Genomic DNA, 13,310 nt, shown 5'->3' with positions numbered 1-13,310 from the left:
GAGAAACAGAAACTACACCCCTGGGATTCCACCTGTGTCCCTGCTGGCCAGGGGCTTTGGATGCTGGCTTACCTAAACCTGGACTAAACTCTTGTCTAGGCTTATAACGCCCTTAGAGCCAGTACCCTAGTAACTTCCTATGATCCTGTCAACTTGGGAATGACATTTCTTTTTTGACATTAGCAGTTAATACACAGGATAAATAATATTTGACTTCATTTTGTTATGGGATCAAGTCCCTGGTGCTGTCACTCACAGTTAAAATGTATGTACCACCAATGCATTATGTACTACTAAACGTGAATTTAGATAAGGACAGCAATGAATGACAACCACAGCATCAGTGAGATCGAGATGTTATATATGTTTGTAACAATGTTCCATTTACAGTTGTCATCAACCATCACAGAGAACATGCCTTGAGGTGTCAATATATGACTTGAAGTGCAACTGAGATATCATCATTAAAAAGCAGTTGATGGAGTCACTGTAGAACATTCTCACATAACCTGATCAGCGTGCATGGCCAGGTCTTTTTGCTGTGTTTCATCCTAAAGTGTACATTAAACAAATAATACGTAGATATCACTCCATTTCATTTGTGTGCTTTTTACTATGCAAATGCAGTTGCTTAGCTTATCTGTCATTGATTCAAGTTGGTACACTTGAGATCTGAAATGGACACTAATTCCCTGACATTTTTCCTTACATCCTTGAGAAGACATGGCAGGTGATGATGAGGGTTGTGCTTGATTTAGAGCCCAGATGTGGTGTCAGGAGAAGTACAAGATCATTGCTGGGTTCCTTGTAAAGTGTTACACCCAAAGGCTGTTGCAGGAAGACTTTACTGGTCCCAATACAAGGCTGAAGCTTGAAATGTCTTAGCCAGGGCTGTCACCAATGGAACCTGCATCCATTTTAGGACCAATAACTATGAGTCATGTTAGTATAGTGGTTCTTTAACAGCCAATCCAATACCATGGCTTATAAGCACAAAAATGGATTCATACGATTTTTTTTAGTTCGGTATAACATCTGAATTGAAATTATGAAATGGGAAGGTGCATCAGGAGTGTCTGCAATGCTTCAGAGAGACACAGGCTAAATGTGACTCAGATACGAATGATAACCATTTACTAACAGATGAGAATATGCAATCAATTATGAGAGCATCAGCCTATAAGTGCTTGACTTATGAGTAAGCATACTCTATATATATAAACATAGATACCTTCTGGAATAGCTTTGAACATTGCATTAGACAATGTTTCTGTCAACTTAGCTAGGTGTGGGTTCATATTCAAGCAGCAGTAATTAGTGTGCTGTACTTAAAGGTATATTACTCTGTAATCAATAAGTTAGAATTACATTGTGACTATTTCACATGAACATTTTATGATTTGGAATGTGTAAAGTACATATCGACCATTAACACAACTCTTTGCCAAATGTGTATATTACTGATCAGATTAATGTCTAGTGTTACACAGATGTACAGCTTCAGATTTATAAGTGTATGTGACAAAGCTGAACATATTTATGTGGCAGTTTGGATGGAAATTGCTCTATTAAAATTATATGGCATTTATGATACTTTCTGTGTTGTATCCCCACCACCCTATTTCATTTTTTATTTTTTCATAATGGCTTTTGTGTCTTAATTCCTGCTACAATATGAATGACCACCAACATATATGGAGCTATACCAGCCACAGGAGATCAGACTGCCATCCCTCCACAAGTGGCCGAAGTGGCACCACCATAGCGCAGTCACCCAAAACGTCTCTGTCACAACTTGGTAGCATTTCCTTCATAACTCCTGTACTATCTGCTCCAAATATGTCAGGTAGGTCTTCCCTAGTGGTGCATTGGTCCCTGCTGAGAGTAATTTTATTTATTTTATTTTATTTTGTTTTTATTTTTACTTATTTGTTATTTGTTTACTAGGAAAGTCTGGCTGGGCTGGAAACCCATTTTCAGTGGAGGCCTGGGGCGAAAAGCTCCAAGTACAAAAATTCCCCCCCCAAAAAAAAAGACATTATTTACAGAATTTTTGACAAACAATGAGTGTACCAAATTTTTCACAATATTAAAAGTGAAGCATAACATTTACTCAGCACAGATCACTTGAAAAAAAAAAGGAAAAATCCATTATGCAGTGCAGAGAAAAAATAAACTGATAGCCAAAATGATTATGAGATTGCACATTATTGACAGAGTGCACAGATACATAAATGGAGGTTAGTGTGACACAACATAAATGTGTGATTCTGGTTACAAAAGGGCCTTATATTGATGTCTTGGAGATTAATGGATCAATAGCACACAGTTCTTTGTATACATATTATGCAACAAAGCATTGTAGTCAGTTTAGTAACAGAGATTGTTGGGATTACCTGATCAGAAGAAAGGCATAATAGCTAGAGGGTATGTAGAAGGGGATGTGATGCATATATATAGTGGGAGAGTATGAGAGGTGAGAGGAAAAGAGGAGAAGGAGACTGAAAAGGTAGAGGAGAGAACAGGAAAAATAAAAGTAGTTATGGTACAAGTCATCCTGGGGATGTGTAATGCTAGTGGCAAGAGCTGACATTGCAGGTGGACGAGATAATGAAGAGTCACCTCAGTGACTGCATTATCAAAACAGAAAAAAAGTCTTATATTAATTAGCCAAATATAATCCCCATCTGGCAGTGTTCAATGTGTCTGTGACAGGATACAGTGATGATAGCCAGGACTAGATACTCAATGTACTCATGCTGGATAAGGATGTACCTCTAAAGTCCCCTACCTGTCCCACTCATGGTGTCCCCCCACAACCTTTTGTGTCCATTACCATTCCTGTATAGCTTGTATGTCCTGTATGTCTGCATCTACTACCCAGCATACCTGACCCCTCTCAGTCCTAACTACCTTACCCTAAAATTTTCTCTCTTACAAAAAAAAATTAAACGAGTCACTTGATTTGGTCCAAATGGCCACACACGTTGTTCTCCCACACTCATAATATTGTGGCTATCCAAATTCCTCAAATTCTCTTTAGAAATGAACTCTTATCTTGTGAAGAAGTGGATAGTTAATGTGCTTTTCCATCACCACCATCCTATACATTCCTTTATTCTTATGCCAGTGTAGTACTTTCTGCTTGCCTCCTCTTCCCATTTTTACCAGAGTCCTATCAACCCCTTTTCATGCCTTTAATCTGGTCAAAGATAGACTCACATACCACACACATGGTTAGAAATGGCCCATAAACAAAACCCTCTATTTTTGTCCTTGGCATTTGCACAATGCTTGGTATCACACACCAATGTTAAATGACAGTTCATATCTTATGGCAAAAACTGAAGATTTTTGCCTTCTACTGCAATAATATGGTTCTCATTTCACTGCTGTGCTTAGTCATTCTGTGTGACAGAAAGTAAGACTGATAGCACTATGAGGATACAGTTATTCCAACATGTTTAACATGCTGCAGGTTTCAGTGTACACCTAATGGGATGTTTCAGTTCTCATTACTGCAATGAAGTTTGATGCATACTTAACTCTCTTGTCTCATATTGTTCTCATTAGCCCTTCAAATGTGTGAGTGTTAATATCTGAAGTAAGACTTGCTGTGTGGTGTGATCAGCTAATACTGAGGTCTACATGCTGTTGAAGTAGACTGGCAGGTGTTCAGATCTGGCATTATGTCAAACATAATTACTTAAGGTTTTCATTCTTTTCCATTTCCCTTGTTAAGTAATGGACAGAAATGTTATTCCATCTACAGTACACTGCTTATTCCTTTATGTAGTCTACCAGTACCTCACCCCTGCTCCTTCACCTCTGAGTGAAAGCCATTGGCACAAAGGCTCCACAATAGGGACAGGTTACAGTAATTGCTCATATACACTAATGAAGTTGCTACACTAAAGTGTTACCATTAGCATGCATTAATAAAGGATATGAAGTCTGACATGTTGCCGCATGGTATTCATAGATTCATAAATTGTTACCAATCTAATGACACGGGGGCCTTTCTAAGCCTAGCCAAGTTTTCCTGAAAGAGTAATGATGTCCTGTATCCAAAGAGGGCATTGAGGGCCAGGCATTTATAAGCTACCTCTGTACATAAGGGATATACATGGGTGCCAGACCTGGTGTAAATTTCATATTCCCCATCCACTAATCTAGGTTGCACTTAAACTGGGTAATAGAAAAACTCAACTTTACGTGGATGGGAAGCCTGTTCCATAATTGGTGTAGTCTCTGGGACACACATCTGTCTCTCCAGCATGTTCTGTTTAAGAACCAGACAAAATTCAGGTCTCTAAAACTTGTATTTCTGGTACTGTTTGACTTGACAGATATGTAGCCGATTCATAAGTGTGGCAGATGCCTTGGAAGTCAGGCATAGATTACCTCTCAGCAATCTATAGGAAACTGAGTAGAGGGGAAAGGGCTTTAAGGCACTCTGCATAAGATAGGTTTGTTATGCCTTGTATTGTTTTTGTAGGGAACCTCTGGGTTCACTCTAGTTACTGCATATGCCTGGTAAGCCACATACCAAAGGGAACATTTCACTCTATGATTGGTCTGATAAGGTCAGAGTACAGTAGGATAATTACCTCTCTGGACTTAAATGCCATGCCCTTACTTGTAATTTACGCAACATAAAATGATTTCCTCACCACTGTGGCCATATGGTTGTCAAAGATAATTTACTGTCTCCATGCATACCCAGGTCTTTGACCACTGGGTTGAATCTTATCAACATGGTAATTAGCTGGGATGGTTGAGATTCCAAAGAGTACAATTAATGCATTTTAGCACTGAGTTTAAGACCATGGCTTTGGCACCATTTGTTAATCAGAGATAGACCTTCTTGAAGAATGCTAGTGCCTGCAGTGGAGTTGATGATAACCCCCAGCTTGCAATCATCTGCAAATGTAGTCATCCATAAACCTTCAGCACTGGCTTCCATTTCATAGAAATAGATGCTAAGAATGAGAGGGCCCAATACCGAGCCCTGGGGACTCCGTTAGTGACTGGCATCTTGGTGAGAGATGGCCTTACCTGTTTTGACCTCTTGAGTCCTACTAGTGAGCCATTTGGCTATCTAGTGTGTAATAAAAGGGTTTATACCTAAATTAGTGATCTTGTCTATAATGCCTGAGTGGGGTATTGTATCAAAAGCCTTGTCCAAGTCAAGGTAAGCTGTGTGCACAGTCTTATCTTCATTCAATTTGTTGGTGACTCTCTCAAAAAAGTCCACCAGATTTAATAGGCATAATCTTCCTTTAACAAAGCCAAACTCTGATGGGTCCAGCATGTGCAGGTTACCTATGTCTTCACTTATATCTATGATGATTATTTCCATGGCCTTACATATGAGGCTGGTAAGACTTTTGGGCCTGTAGTTACCCGGATCAATGGTTGGACCTTCTTTGTGCAGGGGAATGACTGTAGCCATCTTCCATTCCTTGGGCACAAAACCTGACTGAAGGTTTCAGCTGAAAAGTGATTCAAGTGGACCAGAGAGGTCATATTTCATGCTAGTTATTAAACGTCCCGGGGTGTTATCAGGGCCCATTGATGCAATGTGTTTGGCCTTGGAAAGTACATTGATGACCTGTTGCCTAGTAATGGTTGGGGAGATTGTGTTATGTGGTATTTCTTTTGCACTATCTGGGGGGAATTTGAGTTGAACCTGTCAGCCAAAAGGTTGGCAATGGTCCCTGGTTTCTCTCTTTTTAATTTCTCCAAACATTTTGGGTTTCTAATACCATGATAGGAATGGACCCCATTCCTAAGTCAAAGTATGATTAATGTTCATTAAATTAGTATTATTTCAATCTTTGATGTCAGCCAGAATTGCTGTTTGCAGCACTCACAATGTGCCCAGTAATGACTCCTCCTGCAATTCGTATGGAGTTACATGTATTTCTAACATATCTATATATGACTGTAGATTCTTTTTTATAAGAGTCATTGCTCCTACTACTATTGGGACTGCCAGGGTATCTTTCTGTTTACTCTCATTTCTGCCTGCAAATCCTGATATTGTATGACTTTGTGTCTCTCTGTACACAGGACACTGTAGTCATTGTGTGTAACAGTTTCAGTAATCAATGCTACTTTTGTCATCTTTTCATGGACAACTGTGTCTGGTTTTCTCACATCTATCTTTTGAACTGTTGGTAATGGGTGACCCCATGTGATGTAGACTTCACCATTTTTTATGATGCTTTGTGGCTTACGTTTCCAGTGTTTTTCAGCTACTTCAGTATTATAATGTTTGCACAATCCCGAGTTCAACAGTCTTGCCACATTAATATGCCTTTCAGTATACAATCTTTCTGCCATTAGTATATCACAACCAGCAACATGGTGTGTATAAATTATGTGTTGTTGCTATTACACAATGGCCTCTGGTTCAGTTTGGGTGATGCCATTTACATTATGTTCTGTGCATTGTTGTGTAATTTATCTGATGTTACAGATACAGTTGTAGAAAGCTTTGTGGTCTTTTGCCTCGGAATCTATTTTATCTCCAAATTTAGCCTTTGAGGTATAAATTAACCCTCTTAGCTGCCCTGTTTAGATTGGTCAGATAGATTTTAGTATGTATGGCTTTGTTCCTCCTACACTTGTCCAATATTTTTTCTTTTGTTGCATAACTGATTAATACTGTGATTCCACCACAGTGGCTTGACTTTGGAGTTTGTCTTATTCATAATATGAATAGGCACAGCTCTGTACAGCAATCATATGGCTGTGCAGAGATTTTGTAAATAGCTCAGTATATGCTATGGTGTTTATTGGGTTTAGAGGTGCTTGGAATTTAGCCAAGGCATTTCTTAGTAAAGATATGTTAGCCTTGGAATAGTTCCTAAAGGTTTTTGGTTCCACTAGATCTCTGGATTTAATTTTTATTTCAAGTAATACTGCCTTATGGTCAGATCTGGCAAGCAAAGATATTAGACTGGGGAAGGAACATTACCCCCACCCATGTTCATGAGTACAAGGTCAAGAATGTTTGTACCCCTGGTAGGAGAATGGACCAACTGTTCCAGGATGGTAGTATTAGCAAAGTTTAGTAATCACTGAGCATGTGAATTGGAAGTGGTGTAGGATTCCTAGTCTATAGAGGTGTAGTTGATTTCCACCATGGCTGTCATACTGGGTATGAACAGTGAGGGACTCTAGTACATTGAAATAGGCAGTATAGGTTTCCTAGGAGATGGAGGGGGACTTATAGGCTGCAAGGATATGGTATGACACCTTATTTATTTTGAGTTGCACATGTATGAGTTCCAGTAGATCATAAACTTTAACTAGTCTGGATGTGAGATTGTTTTTAATATAAATCAAGACTCCTCCACCTTTAGTTCTCTCGTGTAATAATAGCTGGTCTAAAGATGTGAAAGGAATTATAACCTTGCACTGCTGGAGTACTCTCAGTGATTTTAAACCATGTCTATATTACTACACAGATGTCTGCACTCTCCAGGGAGAGGAGGGCTTACAGGGGTAGAATTTCTTGTTAAGACTTCTAGCATTGAGCAGTACCACCTTCAAATATTCCTTCATATGTTCAGTTAAGTTGGTAGGTTTATCAGTTTGGTATTACCTAAAAAAGGCACTGTGGGGTTGGAAAAGTATTTGCCAGTATCCAAAAGCCTAGAGTGGACAAGTGCAGACCATCCATGGCAAAGCAGTGTGGTCTGTCAGCCATGACCACCCAGGCCATCAAATATTGTACCCCCTTGGACTGACACGAAAAGCTAAGCCAATTGTTAAAATCAATCATTTTCTGTTGGTAACATTGCATCATCCTTGGATAAGGTAGTATGCTGTTCAGTGCTAGGCTCATACCTGCCTGATACACATAATCAGTCCTGATTGCCTGTGTGACTTGATGGATCCTAGCCCCGGAAAGTCTGCTAACCGTGACTCTATCCTTACTCAGTCTGGTTGAGGGGGGCATCAGTGTGTTTCAGTAAAGAATCAACAATGACCAGGAAATTTGGCTGTGTGCTAGTTTCCCTTAAGGGTTTAACAGTGGAGGGATTGGTTACTGTATTAGCAAGTGTAGCTGTGGTCGATGTTTAATGGAGTGTTTATGTGATGGCTGAGAACCCTTTCTTTGATTGTAGTGGGCAGAAGGTCTTTGTGTTTTAGGAAGGTTATCTCTAAGTGCCTCAGCATAAGTAGTTTTATGTGCAAGGTTTTTACCCTGTGCAGTATGCATGAGGCAAGTGTCACTGACAACCTCTATAGGATTATTTTTGGTTGTATGACAGAGTTTTGCCTCCAGTATTAAAGTGTATTTACACCTCTCAAATACTGTATCTGTTTTATTAAGAATAAGTGGGTTGTCAGTGTACTAGAGGCAATTGCTACAATGCCTTAGAATACCCATCTTAACCAGACTGGCCACAGAGAGTGTCGCAAACTGCATATCCATGGCTACTGATCTTGTAGTGAGGAGTGCAGAAAACGTAAATATTGAACAAGTCAGTAAGACAAGGAACTTGAGGAGCAATGCTCAGCTATGAGCAAACTAGATACTCAGTAGTTAAAAAATCTGTCTAGACAGTAATACCCCAAGAGTGTGGACCCCAAAGCTTCCTAATGTAAAATAACTGGTTTGGAGCACAAATGCTTAAATCAGAGTAAAGACACTTAGAATAACAGGCACAATAAGCCTTCACCTGCAATTCCCAGCTCAGAAGGGCAGAGGCCACCCTGTCCTTCAACAAGACCGTAGACCTCAAACTTTCTTAATGTAAAATAACTGGTTTGGAGCCCAAGTGCTTAAATCATTATGATGATTAGTAATTTGCTAGAAAAGCACAAATCTTATGAGGGACATAATAGCAAGACTTAAAAATTTGTGCATTCTGCAAATAGGTGGACAGTGGAGAGGCATGGCCCTGTAGTATCCATATTAAGAATACTTTAATGATTATGACAGATCTTTAGATGATGATACAGAAAACAGTAACACAAGATATACGCATTCTGAAATGGCTCGGAATCACACTTGTCTTTATGACTGTAATGACTGTTTGCACGGCACTTACCATAGAGCATCATAAATCACTGATACCCCATATTCTAAGTTCAAAAATCCAAGAAGTAATTATGCATGCTCTAATTCATTACCATCAATTGTACAAATGAGCTTATCAGTGGTGTGCTTCAGTAAGTGATTTAGACAAAAAGAGAGTAATATCAGTAGTTTGTATTACAGCTGCATGGTTTATTAGTTTATTTGAGCTAAAATATGAGAAGTTTACTGTGGAGCTGTCTAATACCTAATGTAAATTATTTTTTTAGTGAAACAAATTACCCTTCCAAATGTCTTCCAATGAAGTGTCACCTTTTGGCACATAGTTGCAGAGGAGTAGTTATATATTTGGCGTGTATGTCTTGCAGTTACCTTGCACAATATACACATATCATAAAAAGATGGCACAATGATCCACAAACTAAATTAAGAATTGTGTACAATGATGTTCAGATATCAGACAGGAATGCTTGGGTGGCATTCCATTGGCAACTGTGATCATCATCCATCATATAAATGGTCATTACACCTCAGTGTAACACACAGAGATATCATTCATGCTACAACAATGTCCATGAATTGTGATGTATGAGTTATTGCTGCAGTATGCTTAGTGATTAGTGATCAAGACATTGCTGTTTTGTTTCCCTATCAAAACAAATTCACATTCACCTAAATACATAATGTACACCACAGATATGTGTTTTCTGACTCTTTTACTAAGACTTCTCCTGTGGTATTGGCAGTTGGTATGATTTTCTATGGATTTTATACTTAGATAGGCATGGGTTCAATTCCAGCTTTGACACACTGGTATAAATGTGTGTTTTACTATATTGCTAGATAGGACTATTTATTTATTTTACATTTGTTTACCGGGGAGGTCCGACTGGGCAGAGCTGTCCATTTTCAGCAGAGGCCTGGGGAGAAACTCTCCAAAACAATTGATAACTTACTACACATAAGATATTTGCACATTCAGTTATAAAAAATATAGAAGACAATAACATATGATTGCATAAGATATTTACATAAGCATAGAGATTTAGAGATACAATTAAATGTATAGCAGGTAGTAACATTTGATTGTTGTTCATACAATATGTTTAGTTGAGATAATCTTGAAGGTGCACTGACGATAAGACAAGAAAGGAAAAACTGAAAAAGGAGGAGAATATAGACAAGTTCATATGAGGTGCATTGACATTTTAAGGGAAAGCTTTTCAACTTTGTCTATGGGAGAGTTAGTGGGTATAGATGGGACAGTGGGGAGTAGGTGGCAGTGAGTTAGTAAGTAACGTGTGATAATATATAGTGCATCTGAGGGAGTTTTAAAGAGGTTGGATAGTGGGTAGGGGAAAGGAGTTAGAATATGACAGCCAGGTGCTAGGCAGTTACAAGTAATGTGTGGTAATATATAGTGCATCTTTGGGAGTTTTAAAGAGGAGGTTGAATAGTGGGTAGGGGAAAGGAGCTAGAATATGTCAGCCAGATGCTAGACAGTTGCATGTCCAGGAGTTGTTTAGGTGGGAAATAAGTTGTTTCTTGAATATGGTTTTATTAAGTTTCACCCTGATTTGTAGTGGTAGGGAGTTACAAGTCTTGGCAATGTTGCTAGGATACAGGGAGTTACCAGAGCTGTAATTGCTTTTGGATATTGTGATTAGTGCCTTGTTAGTGGATCTAAGTTCTCGGTTATTGGAGAAGAGGATGATCAGGTCTTGTAAGGCTGGAGTTTTTTCAGGTTGGTACAGTATTTGGTGAGCTAGAAGTTAATTTAGAGCTAAGGTGTTAGGGAGTTCAAGCCAAGAAAGCTGTTTTAGGGCCTGACACTGGTGGGTGCGGTAGGAAGAGTTTGTGGTGAATTTTGCTATTTTGTTGTAGCATACTGATAGGTTGTTTAAATCACTCTTGTTTAGATTGATTAGGACAGGAGAAGCATAGAGTAAGATAGAAGATGGGTATGAGATAGGTTAACTGTACTGTTGCTGGTTAGGAAGTTTTTACATCTGTAAAGAGTACCTATTTTTTGTTGATTATTGGTTATTGTATGAGCTATGTGTTTGTCAAATTTCATATTATTGTCAGTAATGAACCCTAGTAATTTGGTTTGTGTGACAGGGGAGATAGGGGTATTATTTAATGCAGAAAGAGAGAATGGGGGAGTAGGTGCTGCTGCTTTGGAAGGATGAAAGAGCATAAGTTGGGTCTTTTTAGGATTTATTATTAGCTGGGACTAGCTTACCCAGCAGCTCTGATGTGCATGACTTCCACTCAGGAGAACCATTTGCCATAGGAGAGGGCTTCTCCAGCAATTTATGTCCCTTTTAACACAAACCTCTGCTTAGCAGCACAGTAATGAGGTCATCTCCTCAAATGTGCTCTATCGCATGCTAGTAGCACTGGCAAGTTCATACAATGTTCTGAAAATTGTGTACTTCGGTAGGTAGGGTATAAGTGTGTGTGCTAGCTAGGATTAGCTCATCTAACAGCTCTGATGTATACACTTCTGCTCAGGAGAAGCATTTACATTGAAAGAGGGTTCAGTCAACAGTTCACTCCCTTTTAGTAAAACCTCTGCTTTGCAATGCAATGATGAGGTCATCCCTTCAAATGGGCTCTGTACCAGACTTGTAATAAGACATCCTCTGTGGCATCACAGGCTAATAGGTTAATACAGTTTTCTCTAGAATGTGGAATTAGGCAGATGTTTGGATCCACCAAAGACTAACTAGTGTAAGTATGTGTGACATCAGTGAGAGGTGGACTTGCATAACCCAATTGATCTGCTGAGTACACTTCCTCTCAGGAGAAACATTTACATTGAGAGATGGCTCCCCAACCAATTTCACTACCTTTTAGCCAACACACTTGCCTTGCCACATGATGATGAAGTCATCCCTTCAAATATGTTCACTCTCAGAGTTGCAGTAAGACTACTGCTGTGGTGTGAGCAGCTAATGCACTGCTCTGTAGAGTGTGCACTTAGGTAGGCATAGTTGCAAATCTGACTGACCGGTGTGAATGCTGCTATAATGCTAGGTAGGGGTGACTTTTCTGACAGATCTTGTCTGTGCACTTCCCATCAGTGGAAATATTTATAAAGGGAGAGGTATCCAAAAACTATTTCACTCACATTTTAGTAATTTTTTTTCCACACAGTGATGAGGTCATCCTTTCAAGTATGTTCACTTTTCAAGCTGTTCCAAGACTTCTCCTATAGCATAAGCAGTTAATACACAGCTCTGTAGACTATGGAATTAGAATGTCAGGGGTTCAAATGTATTAATGTATGTTTGTACAACAACAGTAATAGACAGGACTGCATTAACCAACAGATGCTGAAACAGTTGACTCATTTTTTATTTTTTTAACATTTGTTAACCGGGAAAGTTCAACTTGGAACAAAGCCAATTTTCAGTGGAGGCCCAGGGAGAAACACTCCAGATGCATGTCTTTGTAACATGGGAGGAAACCGGATCACCCGGAAGAAACCCACATGAACACAGGGAGGACATTCAGACTCCGCATAGAAGGCACTCTGCCAAGAATCAAGCCAAAACATCTCTTGCTGTGAGCCAACAATGCTACAGATGCACCATCCATACTTGTACTTGGACTTGTTCTCATGCTTGTGTAATCATTGACATAGCTAAGGGATCTTTGTTACTCAAAATGCATTTTAGAGGATGCATGAAAATTTAAAACAGGATTTTTATTTCTTAAAATGTGTATTACCAGATACATGAGTATTCAAAACATGGCTGAAGTCAGACATTGAAGTGTATGCTTTCTGAAACCTGTAGCTTAAAGTGACCTCAGGCAGAAGTGGTTAATACACAGCTCATTAGAGTCTAGAGATATAGATAGGTAGTGATTCAAATCCAACTATTGTCACCTAGTGTGCTTATATAACAGTTTATCTGAATTGTGTAGCATTAGGTTCAGCTCAGATGTGATGTGGATATATCAACATAGGATGAGTATCATAGCTATCAACCTCTTAACACAAAAAATGTGGAGAAAGCCCCAAAAAAGGACAAATTTTAAATATTGCTCTTATAAACTTAAAAAGGGTTGCTAGAATAAAATGTCTTGTGTTACCATGCATTTTCTGAAGGATATGAAGTCTGTATCTCAAATGAGTGTCATTATTTAGTGAATTCAGTCCTCACTAATTTGCAGCAAAAATCTAGAAAATCACAAATTCTATGAGGAGCAGACAAAAATATGAGGCCAACATCTGGACATT

This window comes from Protopterus annectens, chromosome 4.part1 (assembly GCF_019279795.1).
Source record: "Protopterus annectens isolate FY-2018-M chromosome 4.part1, PAN1.0, whole genome shotgun sequence".
Taxonomy (NCBI): Eukaryota; Metazoa; Chordata; order Ceratodontiformes; family Protopteridae; genus Protopterus; species Protopterus annectens.
This window is presented reverse-complemented; position numbering follows the sequence as displayed.